Below are 15,896 nucleotides of genomic sequence, written 5' to 3' on the forward strand. Positions count from 1 at the left end.
TTTCATGATTTTCATCCATTCTGTGTGCAAATTTCTGTGCAAAATGATGACATTTTGGACCGAATAATAGCAATCAAAAATGTTATGATTTCTGGAAAATAGCAATCAAGTAACATTAAAGCCCTGTCACAGAATTTTGCATTTGAATAGATGTTCTATATGCCTAAGTTGACTGATCAGTTTCACATATTATTTGAGAAAATTTCTCAGCTAGACTCATTCCACCCCAGTTTGAGTCTGAAGTTTTGGACCCAAACTCTTTCATCTCTCCAATGAGAATACTGTTGAATGCAACAAGTTTTGTTCCCGTCTGGATTATTGGTTTCAGGGCAATGAGTGGATGTTTTCTATTTGGACCCATGGTTATAACACTGTGTGGCATATGCCACAGAATTCCATTTTTCCCACATGCTGTTGAACCCCTCCATTGATGGTTCCCAACTATGGGTCCCCAGATGTTCTTGGACTAAAACTCCCATAAGCCTTCACCACTAGCTTTAATGGCCAGGATTTCTGGGAGTCATAGTACAAAAACATGTCAGGGCCCAAGACTGGGAAGCACTGCTATAAATCTATACAGTATGCAGCATAACTATATCCACATAGTGCATTTTCAGGTAACAGGGGGACATTTCCTGCCTGTAACATAGGAAAATATCAGTTTGATACAAGTATTCTGTCAGGACTACCAATAAGAACCAGCAGTTCTCAGCCCGGTTGTGGAAATTTGTGTTTCCTTTTTTTCCACCCCAAGGTTTCAAATGCCACTGAACATCTAAGGCTCAAATCGTATTCAGACACATGCACAAGTAAAATGCATGGGTGTGTTGTAATGGTGTGTGCTATGAATGTGTATTATCCTCATGAATCCCTGTGTTTCCTGCATGCCCCACCGTAAAAAAAATCCCTATGGATACTCTTGTTGTAGTCCATTTTAGTCCATTCATGAATCTGTCCTTTCCCCCTCATCTTTCCTCATCTTTGGTGTCCAAAATAGGAGTGGAAAGGTGTTTCTAGAGCATGCAAATCTTCCCTTTCCAGATTACAGTATCCTGAGCAGCCTGGATAGCATGGAGATGTTGACTGTGAAAATGTGTGTTTCTCCTCACTAGATTGCACCATTCGTTTTATTCATCTGTTAACCACTTACATCTGATGATTTGAAAGCCATCTGGAATGATAAGCAAACACCCCTTAAAAATACATGTGTATGTTTTGTGCTGTCAAGTCAGAACCAATTTATGGTGACCCTAATAGGGATTTCAAAGTAAGTGAGATATTTAAGGAGTGGTTTTGCCAGTTCCACAACCTCAGTGAGTTTCCACGGCTGAGTGGGGTTTGAACCCTGTTCTCCAGAGCCCTAGTCTGTCTCTCTATCCACTGCACCACACTGGGAATCCTATTTATTTATTTATTTAGAGAAACTCATAATTTGAAGCCCTAACTTGTAGCTTATTTACCTTGTGTGTAAGTCTGGTGCCAGCAAGAATCTTAAAGTTCTGGTTCTACCCACAGTAAAAATGAACTAGCAGAATGACAGACTGTCTCTTTATTTAGTGAAAGGTTCCCAATCTAGAGCGGCTTTGCCCAGACAGACCTGCTATTGACTATCCGTCACTCCATATACTATACCATACTAGGAATAAACAAACAAACAAAAAGAAAAACCCAACAGCCATACAATGTAACAATTTTGTCCACAAAAATTGAACTGAACTGGAAAGGCTTTCAAAAATAGATTAATTCTCGTATCAATGGCAATGTTGTTACCCACAGTGGGTACCATCATGCTACGTACTCTGCTCTGAAGTCTCGACAAATATAGAGCTGAACTAAGGAACGTACGGCGTAAATTAGGAGAATCTCTTCAGGTGACTCCAAGGATTAAGTGAGCCTATACAGGAGAACTCGGGGACTTGGCCCTTATTTGTTTAGGGCTTTATATAAGAACAACAAAATTATAATTGCAAAATATTAATCAGTACTGCATTTCTTGCACAACTTCTCAAAGGCATGGTTTACAGGTGTAGCTAGAATTACAGGCAAAGTTTATAGGCAGTGTTAGAATTACAAGTTTAATTATTTGACAGTGCTGCTTGCTGGGCTTGCAGCCCTTTTTCTATCCATCTAGTATACAAAAGTATTCATTTTTCTTCTCAGACTTTACCAAACCATACAGAGAAACAACAGGGTTGCCAGGTCAGCACAGACAACATATTCTGTTTAGTAGTCAAGATGGAGCAGTGGCATTTCAAACGCTGTCCATGAGGATCAAATGCCTCATAAAAGGGTAATAAGTATTACCAACACGACAGTTGTATATACAGTGCATCTGCTTGCTCGCTCTACAGGGTTATTTATGTCTTCTTTTTTCAGAAATGCGTGAAGAAACAAACCTGATACACTAACAAGGATACTACTTATGTTCAGATTTTGATTGCAGGAAATTTTAGATAGTTTTTTTTGGGGGGGGGCTGTAATAAACAGAACACACAATTCAAAATTCAAGCTCCAAGCAATCCATTTCAGTTTCTTCTACCATTCTTTTAGGAGTTTTCAGAAGAACAAATACAGAGTGAAGGGTCAAGGGAGATACATACCTCCTCATTCTCCCTAAAACTCATTCCTAAAACCCCAAGGGTTAGCTTCAGATTGAAATATACTTAGAGCAAGCAAATGAGGTAGAATCCAGACTTAGACACATTTGGAGTCAATCTGCTGAAATCCATGTGTCATGATTTTAATCAATCACAGCATCTGCACTGATTATGATAAAGTCTGGATCTATCCCTATTAGGTCATCTGCACAGATCCTAGGCATGTGCCAGAAATATGTGTTTCATTTGCTGACCAAGCCTCTCCTGAGAGACTGCTTTTACAGTTTACATAGCAAGATGGAACTTTCAAGAATGTGGCTGCATGTGAGTTTGAGGAGGGATGTTGGGAAATTTATTTGCAAACTCACATGCTGTCCACAGGACACATGTGACTGGGAGGGACTTTTTCTGGGCTGAGGTGATTGTATATCTATCCAAACTGTGCAACAATATGTACATAGACTCTGTCCACATTATTTTCAGTAGCCTTAAAAACATAGATACTATAGTTTGTATGCAGAGTATGCTTATATGCTATATTAAAATCACATTAAACCACAAACGTGTGAAGGACAAGGAATGGGACCCCTATGTAGAATCCTGTTTTCTCTTCATCGCTGGCTGTGCATGAATATATGTACTGCCTGAGCACTCCTAACAGCCTGCATGAAATGAGAAGAAATTAATGAAATTAAAGAAAGGAAACAAATTTTGTATACCTCATGAGAGGGAACTTTGACCTTCCAGATGTTTTTGACCAAGATGTAGAAGCTCCAGCGAGCGCGGTCAAAAGTACATAACTGTGGGAACTGTAGACCAGAACAGCTATGGCTCTAATGCTTCTCCATCCATGATCTGCTCCAAGCCGAGTCTTTCCCCTTTCCCTTTTATGCCTGGACATTTGTCAGGCCACTAATAGAACTGCTGATGTGGGAGGAGTGGGAAGAAAATTGTTATCGAGGTACAATTGTTGGCCTCCCTCCTTAGTTGGGCTGCATTGCAAACACAACTATTTTGTTACTGCCAATATATATATATTTTTAAAAAAATGTAAAGTGACATTTACAATGCTTTTATTTTCTTTTTCTTAAAGGCCTATTAAGTTAACCTGCTTTATATCTCCATTTTCATATCAACAGTATACTGTCCTGCCGTGGGACTGAGCCATCATACTGCAGGCTTTAATTCCTTTATCATTTGACATTATAAGCCAAAGAAATCACACAGCATTGTGAAAATTGTATCTGTCCAAGCTCCAGGGAAGGATGAACACAAGGGGGGGGGCAAGAATAAACAGCTAATGCTATAGTGTATATATTGTCACTACAGCCCTTGTTTCATTTGAGTTTCCACATATGCTGTTTTGTATTTGTTTCTGTCCATAAATAAATGGCTCCCAGAGAGTTTTCTATTGCATTGTTTTCTTAATGGATAAAAAGATATTTTATAGGCAAAACAGCTAGGAGGCTGGGTGAAAGGGCAGCTTAGTTTACAAATGAAATTATTATTTGGTATAGAGATGAGAGATGCATATTCTTGCATGCCTCATCCTCTTTTAAGAGCCAAGGAACCTTTTTTCTTGACATAGATGAGGACAGTCCTTACATAGGCAACAACAGGCAATACCTTCATTATACCAATAAGAAAATAAAACAAATAACAACCAAAAATAAAGTGAGTTTTTTAATGATAATTTATCATCCTCAGGCTGTGTGTAAGACTGAAGATTCCTCTCATGGGAGTGCCGTCCCCTCCCACCCTCTGCTGACAAGGAAGTCCAAATGCCACCCATTCTCCCTCCCAGGAAGTTAAAACCACCTGGAACAGACGCGGGGATCATAGAAGAGAAGATGAAGGAAATGAATGTTAAAGAAGCCAGGACTGTTTTGGTGGGAATAGAACAGAAGCCCCAGGTGGAGGTGGAGGCAGGGCTTGTGGATATAAGAAGGGGGGGCGGGGATCTGCCTCATGGTTGGGAGTGGATGTGGTTAGAAGATCCATGGACTGGGAAGGTTGAAAAGTTAAGTGTCCCAAAGGAGGAGGCAGATGCCAGAAGGAGGAGTGAGAGTAACCCCAAACCCTCTTATCGGCGAGAGTGAGAGAAGAAGGAATGGAGGAGGAAGCTGAGAGAAGGAGAAGGTCGAGAGAGAGAGAGGAGAGAAAGATTGGAATGGAAGGTGATGGAGCTGCAGAGGAGGGGACCATTGGATGACTCTGGCCGGAGGACTCCCCTTTACAAAGCCAGGTCTGGACAGATGACCGGGATGAGGACACAGTCCCCCTACTGGAAGGGGAGACAGGACAATTATTGAACACAGACTTTTCACTGGACTGGCCGGGTCCTTGGAACATTCAGGACTGCAATCCCTTCAAAGTTGAAGAATGAAAGCCCCCATCTAACCAGTTGTTGGAGGGAGGAAATGGTTGGACTACTTTTGTTGATACAGGTTGTTAAACAATCCAATAAATGTTACACCAACTTCCAAACTGGGGAAGTCTGCTGATTTGTTTGAAGAAAAGCAGGAGCCCAACACTGAACCCTCACACTTTGTACTAAGGTCTTGTGGGTAGTTCCAAAAATATTTGCTTTAATCACTAAAGTCCCAGCAGAGGGACTGACACAGAGACTAAGTTAGCTTCTTAGATGGAAATAGTTGTAGTCTTCAAAGGGCCCATGAGGGTGTGTGTGGCTTCAAATCTCCCATCCAGCAGTATTTTGGGATATATCACCCAAGTTTTAAGCAAAGAGAAGCCAAGTACTATGAACCCTCCTCATTTAATCTTTCTGCCTTCTTTTGAAACCCAATGAATTTCTGTTTGGCTACAGAAGCAGAGGTGATCCAGAAGCATGAGAAGTCTCCATCAGAGTTGAGGTTAATTCCCCCCCCCTTTTTTTTAGTTAAACTACTGGAATTAGCCAAATTTAGCCAAATGAAAACTAAATCAATAGCTTTAGGTACCCTCAGGTACTGATCCCACAGATACATCACTCCTACAGTATATGTATACATTTTTGAAGTATTTATCAATTATTTTTCTTTTCAGTTTTAAAAAGCAAAGTTCAGGCGGGAAATTATTTTTTTTTTTGCTTTTCCTCAAAAGCTGAACAAAGATGGAGCCAATCTGACTTCACTTGGGAGGGAGTTCTCCAATCAAAGTGTTGTCATTCTACTGATAAACTGCTGGTTTAGGTAATTCTCAGGGTGGTGGGACATACTGCTTGGCCCTTGCCAAAGATCTCAAATTCTGACTGGGATCATATAGGAGGGAACACTCTTTCAGATAAACTGTCCCCAGCTGTGTTGGGCTTTATAGATCAAAAGCAGTACCATTAGCCTGTGCTTGGGAATAACATGGAAGCAGGTACAACTGCTAAAGAACTGGTTTCTGAAGTATATGGCAAACAAACAGTGTGGCTGCCACCATTTGCAGTAGTTGGAGCTTCTGAAATCATAGGAAATGCAGCCCCATGTAGACTGCATTTCAGTAGCCCAACTGAAAGGTAATTAGACCATGGATCACTGTAATCAACCTTGCTTTCCCTGAGACAGGATACAGCCAATGCATGAGCCAAATTCTAACTGTATTGTCTGGTTCATTTTATAATCCAGTCCATAGCATTTCAGCCCCTTCACCAATAGGGGACCTGATTAGAGGTGGGGATGAATTGCCATTTTGGTGAGTCATCGTGCTTCGTGATCCGTCAAAGTTGATGGAGCAGGAAGCACGAATAACTTCCCCATGAACTGAAGAAGCAGGAATATACAGTGGTGCCTCGCTTAACGATTGCCTCATTTAGCGATGAATTCGCATAACGACGTGTTTTTTTAGAAAATAATATGCATCGCATAATGATGTTTCCTATGGGCGATTTTCGCTTAGCGAAGTTTGGGACCATGCTTCGCATAACAAATGCGATTTTAGGTCCCCTGCTTCACTTAACGATGTTTTTTTAAAATTAAAAAAGTGTCTTAGAAGGGTCAAAAACGGTTCTAAATGCTTGGATTCGTTAGAGGACCCCTTAAGTCATGTGCAAACCTGATTTGGCTTTGATCTGACTTTTCGTTAATTTTTTGTGAATTTTTTTTTTTGGCCCATAGGAACCAATGGACCTGTCAAAATCTGACAGCTCCATGCTTTCCTATGGGGGAGAAAACAATTTACAAAAAATTAACGAAAGTTCAGATCAAAGCCAAATCAGGTTTGCACACAACTTAGGGGGTCCTCTAACGAAACCAAGAATTTAGAACAGTTGTGAGTCTTCATTAATTTTTTGTGAATTTTTTCTTCCCCCATAGGAAATAATGGAGCTGTCAGATTTTGACAGCTGTCAAAAGTTGGGGGGGAAAAATTCACCATAAATTAATGAAAAGTCAGATCAAAGCCAAATTAACTTTTGCATCCGTTTTAGAGGGTGCAGAAGCTAATCCAAGCATTTAAAACCATTTTTGACCCTTTTATGACACACTTAATTTTGCAAAAATTGACTTTGCAAAGCCATTGAAATGTACTGTATTGAGTCAGCTTCAATACATTCCAATGGAGGATACATTGTTTCGCTTAGCGATGTTTCCTATGCGTTTTTTTGCTTAACAACGGCAATCCGTTCCAATTGGAACGGATTAACCGGTTTCCAATGCATTCCTATGGGAAATGGTGTTTCGCATAGCGATGGTTTCACATAGCGATGTGTTTTTTGGAACCAATTAACATCGCTATGCGAGGCACCACTGTATTTGTTGGTTCATGGGGGAGGGTCTTAAAAAACCCTGACCCCTCCACCCTCCCAGCCGGTCACCCTTCCTCCTTCCCACTATCCATCACCTACCTTGGCTGCTACAGTCTGTGCCCCTGCCGCCACCACTGCCGGCATCTATGGAGGCCTGTGTCATGGCGACCTCTGCAGTAACCATCCAGCACTGCTTGCTCCAATGTCCTCTGCTGCTATGGCCTGCCTTAAGGGAATCTACACTGCCCTTTGCAAAGATGGCAGCTGCAGCTTCCCTACCTAAGAGAAGCTTCAGCCGCTATCTTTGCAAAGGGCAGCCTGGATTCCCTTAAGGCAGGCTAAGTGAATCCAGGCTGCTCTTTGCAAAGATGGTTACTGCATCTTTCCTGCCCTAAAAGAAGCAACAGCTGCCATCTTTGCAAAGGGCAGCAAGTGTCCCTTATGGCAGGCCGTGGCTGTGGAGATTACCGCAGCAGGTGGCATTCGATAGTGGCAGCAGCGGGCAGCAGTAGATGATGGCAGTATGAGCCGGATGGTGGGTGGTGGCAGCAGGTAAGGCAGAGAGGGGAACAGGGCATGGGATAGGCTGTGGGGGTGGCTGGCTGTGGGGATTGGCTGGCTGCCGACAGGCAGAATGGGAAAGCCATAGTACGTATGGGGGACGAATAAAAGTGGGGAAATATTCATCCCTTCATATTCATTGGAGTCTCTGGAACTGACAAATATGAAAGGATGAATATTTAATAAATCAGCGATTTTTCATGAATATCACAATCCGTATTTTATTTGTCTCCATGTCTAGACCTGATGTATCTCAGTTAAGCTCTTCTCAGTCCCATTTATCTTGGACCTCAAGGGGGTTGTGTACAGTTGAACTACTGAATACAGTTCCAAAAGTTTGGTAGGCCTGATTTTGTCAGTTCATCAGAGATGCATTCCATATTGAGAACTGTTGGTAAAAGGGTATACAGTATATTAGGAGTTTGGTTATACTGTTTGTTCACAGAGCACAAGGCAGAAAACAATAGACATAGACATATGAGAGACTTAGGCCACTCTGACCAGTCCTTCCTTAACAGACAAATCTAGTCTTTCCTGCAGTTAAAAAAATGTACTCAAAATGGATCTTCAAGTAGAAAATAAGTATCATCTTTTTCCATGTATATGATGATACTTTAATCTAAAATATTTAGATTAAAATTGAGGGTCATCTTATACATGGAAGTAAGGAGGGGGAGGGATCGAAGCACTTTGATCCCTGGTTTCCCCCTCCACTTTCTTTGCAAAAAGCAAAGCACTTTGATGATTCCTGATTTTCCCCCTCCACTTTATTGTGAGGAAAGTGGAGGGGGAAATCACTGTTCTCACAAGAAAGTGGAGGGGGGAAGCAGGAATCAAAGCGCTTTGATCCCTGCCTTCCTCCTCCACTTTCTTGCGAAGAAAGAAATTTTGGGTTAGAAAAGGCTTATACGTGAGGGCATCTTATACACGGAAAAATGCAGTATCTTTACTCACGGTTTCAACTGTAGTTACAGTCAGTTGAAGGCAGCATGCAGGAGCCCCTGCATGGCTCCTTCTCTAAAGTGTTCTGCTTCTGCTTATATAACACCCCATAGTGCAGAAAGCACTCTCTGGGTGGTTTAGAGTTAATGTACACAAGCTACACGTTGCCTCCAGCCCTGAGCTGGGTACTCAGTTTACTGACCTAGGAGGGATGGAAGACGGAATCAACCTTTAGCCAGCTACCTGAGCCTGAGATTGAACACAGGTCATGAGCAGATTCTTCAGTGCAGTTTAACCACTGCACACAATATGCCTTTTTCCTAAGGGAGGTCAGAGAAGAAGAAGAAGACAATCAACAAAACAAAAAGAATCTAAGAAGGAAGAAGGGCTTGACCCCATGCCAGAGAGACACACACACACACACAAATCATGTTAGGCTATAAATTCCTTCTCAGTCCATGGAAAATTTCTGTTTTTCCCCCTAACATTTTATATATAAATTTGCAGTCTCAGGCATTGTGAACAAAACTAAGCTCCATGTTTACTAGGCTGCAAGTAAACCAAAATAGGATTGTTCTGTTAAACTGACTGTGATACCTGAGGAAAAAAAAACAAGCACATTTTAAAACCAGAAATAGAAGTGCAATGGCAGCATTTCTTAGAACAACAATCCAAATGCACTTGTAATAAAACGAACCAACAACGAAAGCTCTTACAGAGTGCCTTAAAAATGTTTAGAAAGTACTTCTTATGAGGAAAATATAACTCCTTCTCTTAAAAAAAAAAGCACATGGAATATTTCCACATAGTCGATGCTGAAACATTTTGTCAGACTGCTCACTGTATCTGACGGTGCAGCCAAGACAGTCCTGAGGCTATAATGACTCTGGCAACAAATCTGAGCTGCCCTTTAAAAAAGAGCGCATCGTGCCACGAGAAGGTCACCTTAGCTTTAAATATCTCAGTTCATGCTATTTAATATTGAATAGAAAGAGAGAGGGGCAGCTTATGAAACTGTGCATATCAGTACTGAAACTTGGATAATGATGCTCCATGCTAGGCAAAGGGTAGAATATTAACTGTAAGTGTTACAAAACAGTGAAGATTTCTAGAAGTTGCCTCATTACAAGTTATGTTATCATATCTATACAGGGACAATGATTAGGTGGAGATTTTTTATCATGGCTGCAGAGGAGAGGTTTCTCAATGTGCTATGCTACAATTATAGCCAGAGGCCAAAATCCCATTAGTTATGCCCAATAGCATAAAAAAATTGACATGAATTGTCATGGTAAATTGTGATTAATTGCTGCAAGTTCAGATATCAATGCAGGCATTTGCTGTTGTGTCCTGTTGCACTACAGGATTTGGCTTGATGTGTTTTTTTTCAGTTAAAAAGATGCATTCAGCATCAAGTGTAGCTTGGTGTAAGGGTGTGTCATTGTCTTCACTAGCAAACTCTACACTGATTAATTCTGTATTTCATCTACTATGGGCATTTCCAGCTATTCCTGGACAAAGAGAATTGAAGGAGTTACTTACGTTCTCACAAGAGTTCTTCATGCAGGCAAGTGACTAGACACAGAGGGCTTGTCTACATTGTCACAAAGGAGTGGGCTGGAATGGGTTAAATAGCATCACTATGAGATCTGAAATGCCATTTGGTGTGAACTTTGCATCCAAATGGTACATTGACTTCAAATGACTTTTTGGTCCATAGGAGCCCACGATCACTTTGTCAATATTGTGAAGTGGCTCAGTAAGAGAGCCACTTCAGGATACTGGCAAATTGAAAGAGGATGGCTTGCTTTGGATCATTTCCTGCAATCACACACTGGAAACAATGCAAACCAGAGTGATCCTACCTGCACCAAAAAAGCAGAAACACATGACAGGGTCCAGAAAGGTGTGGGTAGGACCCAGGAATTGGGACTTGAGTCATGGGGCTTGCTGTCAAATCAGACTCAAGTTCCACTGGTGACTTGACTGGGACTTGACTCATTTTTCCCCAATGACTTGGGCTTGACTCAGAACCTTCCCTCCCTCCCTTTCTTCTGGTGAAAAAAAAAACACTTGCTTTTAATATGGACTCAAATTTGGGGCTTGGGACTCAGGACTTGGTACCATAGATTCAGACTTGGGACTCAGACCCAAATACTTGTCAACATCCCTGGTAGAAACACTCTGGGGATGATTCACTCTAGCAAAGGCTTAGTCTGATCATATACAATACAGTGGAACCTCTACTTATGAACTTAATCCATCCCAGAAAACGTTCGTTAGTTGAAATGTTTGTAAGTAGAAGCAAATTTTCCCATAGGAATGCATTGAAACCCATTTATTCTGTTCCAGCTGTTTTTCGTTCTTATTTAGAGACGCCATTAACAAGTAGAGGCATTAGTTCCCATAGGATCTAATGCAAAGCGGGTTAATCTGTACTCTACCACTAGGGGGGATTTTTTAAATGTTTTCTTCTTTAGACCTAAGGTGAACTTAGGTCAAAAAAAGGGCAAGAAAGTTTTTTCCATTCGTATCTTGAAGCTCTGTTCGCAAGTAGAGGCAAACTTTTGCGAACGGAGCTGTTCGTAACTTGGATCGTTCGTAGCTAGGGACATTTGTAAGTAAAGGTTCCACTGTATTTTTACCAAGCTCAGCTACCCAATAAGCCTTTCTTCATCCCACACAGAACAGAGATGCAAGCTGAGCTGGAGTTTAAATCCAGGTTGCTCCAGTCCAAGATGAACCCTATCTACTGGATCATATTCTCTTTCAGTGTTGGGACAGCAATTGTAGAGTAAACTACCAGTGTTGCTTTACTTGCCTTATTAAGACTTCATTTTTCCATTCAGACTTACAGCCAAGAGCAAGTACCCAAACTACAAAATATCTGCTAACACTTACTTTCAAACCTGAAGTGCTGGATAGCTCAGTGATTTAGGCATCTGGCTGTGGAATCAGAGGTCGAGAGTTCAAATCCCCACTGTGCCCCCTTGATGGGGGTTGGACTTAATGATCCATAGGCTCTCTTCCAGCTCTGCAGTTCTAAGATTATAAGATTATTTTGCCCCTCCCCCCAAATAATAAGAACAGCAATGTGAATTTTAAAAGTCTCTCTTTGCAAGTATTTAAATATGTTTTGGTTAACTAAACCGCCCGGAGAGTGCTTGTAGCGCTATGGGGCGGTATATAAGTCCAATAAATAAATAAATAAATAGCTAGTCTGCATTCCTCTAAGAATTATCAAAGAATTAAAAAAACAGGTTTAATAGCTAAGAGGAAAAAGAATGTGTCCCTATAGTTTTAGCTTTCTTGTTTCACTACTGGAGTTTTGCTGAGGCAATGAAATAAAGGCAATTTAAAGAAAAACAATGAGAAGTTTTGTTCAAAGGAGAAGAAAAACAACTCCTTCAAGGATGTAGCCATCAAAATGACAGTTGAAGTCTAACTTCCAGGTGTATTTATCTCTGTACACAATGCAGTGTAAGAATTGGACCACAGTTATAAAGGGAGCAACGAGAGAGGTTCACAGTTTATTACCAATTTTCCTCTTTTTTTTTTTAAAAAAAAACTGTTCTAAATAATGCTATGCTTCCCATTGTGGCTTGGGGCAAAATGTGATTGTGAAATTCATCGGGGTTACAGCCTTTTGTGTACAATGGAAGATGGAGGAGGGGTTATTGGTTATTGTTTCCCCAGGCCCCGAAATGAAGATACAAGGCAACAATTCTTGGATTTAAATATGGGCCACACTTTATTAAACCAGATTAAATGCCACCAAATCAAGCAAAAAGAGTACCCGACTATGAACCGATGCTATTAAATAGCGCCGGTTCGCGCCAAAACGGGTCACATGGCCCGTGTTGCTTATCTCTCCCTGGGCCGGGCAAGCGAAAATGCAGCACAGTTCAATGGGCCATTGGCGCCATTCCTGCGCGCGCACACTTGCTTCCCCAGGCCCCGAACTGAAGACACAAGGCAACAATTCTTGGATTTAAATATGGGCCACACTTTATTAAACCAGATTAAATGCCACCAAATCAAGCAATTCCAAAATTGAGGGGGCCTGCGGTAGTGCGGGGAAATAACGCCAAATAATTCCAAATCAGTCAGTGGGTGAGTCCCAGGCCCCAGGTTCCAACTGTCTAACAACCGGAGGAACCTGTACTGCCTCAATTAAACACCCTGAACCTCTAGCCATCGTATTTGATGACCTTTGGTCCGCAAGTGGTCCAGCGCATCAGCCTCCTTCGGCCCTGTAATCGCACGATCCGCAGAAACCATCAGAACTGACGCACTGTTTGCTTTATGATAATTACAAAAGGGAGACACCGTGACAACAGTTATTCCCGCACTACCCGCCAAAGCATGAGGACTAGCATCGGCTATGTCCCATGTACCCACCAAGCAGACCAAGTTCCACCAGCAGGCCCCCTCGTATATCCTCCAAGAAAATGTCCAAACCTGCATCAGACAGGTGGACTCCATCTTCACGAAAATAATCCAGATTGGATATTTGGATTCTGCGATGAATAATCACAGACCCGAGGCCGCATTTGCTGACACCTCTACCATTCTCCTTATTGACCTGACGACGGGCCTTGTTCACCTTATCAATGTGTTCTGCTCCATGCCAATTTAAACGCGGTATAATCGTTGACCAAACAATCCACATGGTGGGATATAATGCGTGTAGCCTGTTTAGGTCCCTTAAAATATCCAATATCAGTGCCTTTCCCGGCAATCTGGGCAAATCATTGCCCCCCAAATGAACCACCAAGATGTCTGGAGGCGTATTTCCAAAAGAGGTCATCCTTCCAAATTGTAACCATTGCGTGCCACACATGTTTTTTTGTGTTTTTTGTTTGTTTGTGTGTGTGTGTGTGTGTTTTTTTTTACAAGACATCAGTGTCTTTTCTGGCGATCTGTACCAACCATTGACAACCAAATGTACCACCAAGATGCCCAGAGGCCCATTTTCCAACGATGTCATTCTTCCAAGCTGAAACCAATTCATGCCAGGCATGCCATTCCAAAACATAAATGCATGGGCACCAAGCCCCCAAATCATTCCCACATGGGGAAGATGCAGCATCATGTACCGCCCAATGGACGAAACTGTGCCTCCAATCACGAAGTGTCATCGTCACTGCCGAGTCTCGCCACCTGAAATGATATAGACAGCCTCTGCCATAGGTTAGGTAGTGGTCCGATATATTTGTGGTAACAACCAGACGACCCACATCCTAACTGCTTAATTTGATCTGCATTACCTCGTGGTAGCCACTGTTGAGGCATCCCCAAAATTCAGGTATTCTGCTCCATCTCTCCTTTGGTAACTCACTAATCCCCCTTCTCAGTTCTAATTCTAATTGGCATGGGTCCCCTTTCCCTGAACTGCACATTTTTTGTTAAAGCTCCCTCGAGCCTTGTTACCAGCAACAGTCCTCACCCAACCTTGCCCGGCTAATCGAGGAATGATATTGGGCCATAAGATCCGCCTTGTAGGATACCTGGCATTCAACAACTTAAGGCCATGTAGAATGTCCAGATTCAAAACCTTACCTGAAATTTTAGACCATTCCTTGCCTCAAGCACATCTGGTGGTAACTGGCAAAATGCCATCATCACCCCTAGCTGGATCCATTGCCTACTTTTAGGCCCTTTCCAAGTTATATGTGCCTGGGCTTAAGCCAAAATGTTCCCCCATGGGGATGCAGCAGCAGAGTGCTCTGCCTATGAAAATAACTATAAAGCGAAAAAAGCAAAGTATGCTGCTTATATACCGCCCCATAGTGCTTCAAGCACTCTCTGGGCGTTTTACAATTTAATTATGCAGGCTACACATTGCCCCCCCCCCAGCGAGCTGGGTACTCATTTTACTGACCTCGGAAGGATAGAAGGCTGAGTCAACCTTGAGCCACTACCTGGGATTTGAACCCCAGGTCGTGAGCACAGTTTTAGCTGCAGTACAGCGGTTTAACCACTGCGCCAACTATGACCAACGATCACTAGTTGCCATGCCTTCTGTACCCAAGGGGACCTGTAAAGACAGAAGCCATGCCCCTACCTACACATTAAGTAAGGTCCTAGTGTACGTTGTTTAACTTACAGGTGATCGCCAGCCTAACAGTTCTACTCCTCTGGGCCACTGCAGTGGATCCTACACCTATCCTGTATAAACAAGTATCCAACCTCAGGCCTGAAATTCCTACCCTTGTTAAGACTAAGTTGGTCAATTTCCAAAACTTAGTCAGGGACTGATCAGTGTGTTGAAGGGAATATTGTACTGTTCACCCTTGCCTAGCAGCACATGCATTTGAACCATGGATTCTGATATGCAGATGATACCACTCTGATGACAGAAAGTGAGGAGCAATTAAAGAAGCTTTCAATGTGGGTGAAAGAGGAGAACACAAAAAATGGTCTGAAGCTCAACATCAAAAAAAAAAACCAAACAAACAAACAAAAAAACTTCCCCTCCAGCCTTTCCCCACTTCTATTCATTTTCTCGCTGGAGATGGAACAGTTGCTGCTGGCTTGCTGGTGCTTGTGCCTTTCTTGTGGTTTAATATTTGTGGCAGCAAAGCAAACATTTATAAATATTTTTCTTTTTTGTTTATTTCATTATCATCATCTTTACTGCGAATTTGCAGAGGGATTTCAGGTAGCTTAGGCTGCTTCTTTGGAAGGGCTTTAAGTTTTAAAAACTTTATTTTTGGAGGCTAAGTTGTGTCTTCTTCAGGTACAGTGGGTGGGTGGGAATTTAGTGTGTGTGACTGTGGAATCCCTTTCCTTTCTCCTAACTGATTTGGTTTTGTCTGTTTGTGTCTCTGAGACTTATTTGGCAAGGCTTTTAAAGTTAAAACTTAATTATTTTGGAGGCTTGTGTCTCAGGCACAGTGGGGGGATTTGGTGTGTGACTGGAATCCCTTTTCCTTTCCCCTAAAACTGATTTGGTTGTGTGTGTGTGTTTCTGAGGCTTAGCTGGCAGGGCTTTAAGTTTTTAAAATGTAATTGTTTTTGGAGGCTTGTGTCTCTGGCACAGTGGGGGGGGGGAATTTGGTGTG

The sequence above is a fragment of the Pogona vitticeps genome, chromosome 3, assembly GCF_051106095.1.
Source record: "Pogona vitticeps strain Pit_001003342236 chromosome 3, PviZW2.1, whole genome shotgun sequence".
Taxonomy (NCBI): domain Eukaryota; kingdom Metazoa; phylum Chordata; class Lepidosauria; order Squamata; family Agamidae; genus Pogona; species Pogona vitticeps.